Source organism: Triticum urartu, chromosome 4 (genome assembly GCF_003073215.2).
Source record: "Triticum urartu cultivar G1812 chromosome 4, Tu2.1, whole genome shotgun sequence".
NCBI classification, from domain to species: Eukaryota; Viridiplantae; Streptophyta; class Magnoliopsida; order Poales; family Poaceae; genus Triticum; species Triticum urartu.
The window spans coordinates 19,781,863-19,784,294 of record NC_053025.1 but is presented as its reverse complement, the minus strand read 5'-3'; positions in this window follow the sequence as shown (position 1 = coordinate 19,784,294).

Below are 2,432 nucleotides of genomic sequence, written 5' to 3'. Positions count from 1 at the left end.
GATTGGTTCTTACTTAAGCCCGTAGCAGCCACGTAAAACATGCAACAACATAGTAGAGGACGTCTAACTTGTTTTTGCAGGGCATGTTGTGATGTGATATGGTCAAAACGTGATGAGATATAAGTTGTTGTATGAGATGATCATGTTTTGTTGAAGTTATCGGCAACTGGCAAAAGCCTTATGGTTGTCTCTTTATTGCATAAGATGCAAGCGCCAAATAATTGCTTTACTTTATCGCTATGCGATAGCAATAGTTGCAAGAGCAATAGTTGGCGAGACGACCACGTGACGACACATTGATATAGATCAAGATGATGGAGATCATGGTGTCATGCCGGTGACGATATAGATCATGACAGTACTTTGGAGATGGAGATCAAAGAAGCAAGATGATGATGGCCATATCATGTCACATATTTTGATTGCATATGATGTTTCTCTTTTAATACATCTTATTTTGCTTAGTTTGACGGTAGCATTTTAAGATGATCTCTCACTAAATTATCAAGAAGTGTTCTCCCTGAGTATGCACCGTTGCCAAAGTTCGTCGTGCCCAGACACCACGTGATGATCGGGTGTGATAAGCTCTACGTCCATCTACAACGGGTGCAAGCCAGTTTTGCACACGCAGAATACTCAGGTTAAACTTGACGAGCCTAGCATATGCAGATATGGCCTCGGAACACGGAGACCGAAAGGTCGAGCATGAATCATATAGTAGATATGATCAACATAGTGATGTTCACCAATGAAACTACTCCATCTCACGTGATGATCGGACATGGTTTAGTTGATTTGGATCACGTGATCACTTAGAGGATTAGAGGGATGTCTATCTAAGTGGAAGTTCTTAAGTAATATGATTAATTGAACTTAAATTTGTCATGAACTTAGTCCTGGTAGTATTTTGCAAATTATAGATCAATAGCTCGCGTTGTTGCTTCCCCGTGTTTATTTTGATATGTTCCTAGAGAAAATTGTGTTGAAAGACGTTAGTAGCAATGATGCGGATTGGATCCGTGATCTGAGGTTTATCCTCATTGCTGCACAGAAGAATTATGTCCTTGATGCACCGCTAGGTGACAGACCTATTGCAGGAGCAGATGCAGACGTTATGAACGTCTGGCAGAGCAAAGCTGATGACTACTCGATAGTTCAGTGTGCCATGCTTTACGGCTTAGAATCGGGACTTCAACGACGTTTTGAACGTCATGGACCATATGAGATGTTCCAGGAGTTGAAGTTAATATTTCAATCAAATACCCGAGTTGAGAGATATGAAGTCTCCAACAAGTTCTATAGCTAAAAGATGGAGGAGAATCGCTCAACTAGTGAGCATGTGCTCAGATTGTCTGGGTACTACAATCGCTTGAATCAAGTGGGAGTTAATCTTCCAGATAAGATAGTGATTGACAGAATTCTCTAGTCACCATCACCAAGTTAGTAGAACTTCGTGATGAACTATAATATGCAAGGGATAACGGAAACAACTCCCAAGCTCTTCGTGATGATGAAATCAATGAAGGTAGAAATCAAGAAAAACATCAAGTGTTGATGGTTGATAAGACCACTAGTTTCAAGAAATGGGCAAAGGGAAGAAGGGGAACTTCAAGAAGAACGGCAAGCAAGTTTCTGCTCAAGTGAAGAAGCCCAAGTCTGGTCCTAAGCCTGAGACTAAGTGCTTCTACTGCAAAGGGACTGGTCACTGGAAGCGGAACCACCCCAAGTGATTGGCGGATAAGAAGGATGGCAAAGTGAACATAAGTATATTTGATATACATGTTATTGATGTGTACTTTACTAGTGTTTATAGCAAACCCTAAGTATTTGATACTAGTTCAGTTGCTAAGATTAGTAACTCGAAACGGGAGTTGCAGAATAAACAGAGACTAGTTAAGGGTGAAGTGACGATGTGTGTTGGAAGTGGTTCCAAGATTGATATGATCATCATCGCACACTCCCTATAATTTCGGGATTAGTGTTGAACCTAAATAAGTGTTATTTGGTGTTTGCGTTGAGCATGAATATGATTTGATCATGTTTATTGTAATACGGTTATTCATTTAAGTAAAAGAATAAATTGTTGTTCTGTTTACATGAATAAAACTTTATATGGTTACACACCCAATGAAAATAGTTCATTGGATCTCGATCTTAGTGATACACATATTCATAATATTGAAACCAAAAGATGTGAAGTTAATAATGATAGTGCAACTTATTTGTGGCACTGCCGTTTAGGTCATATTGGTGTAAAGCGCATGAAGAAACTCCATGCTGATGGGATTTTGGAATCACTTGATTATGAATCACTTGATGCTTGCAAAGCATGCCTTATGGGCAAGATGACTAAAACGCCGTTCTCCGGAACAATGAAGCAAGCAACAGATTTGTTGGAAATCATACATACTGATGTATGTGGTCCGATGAAT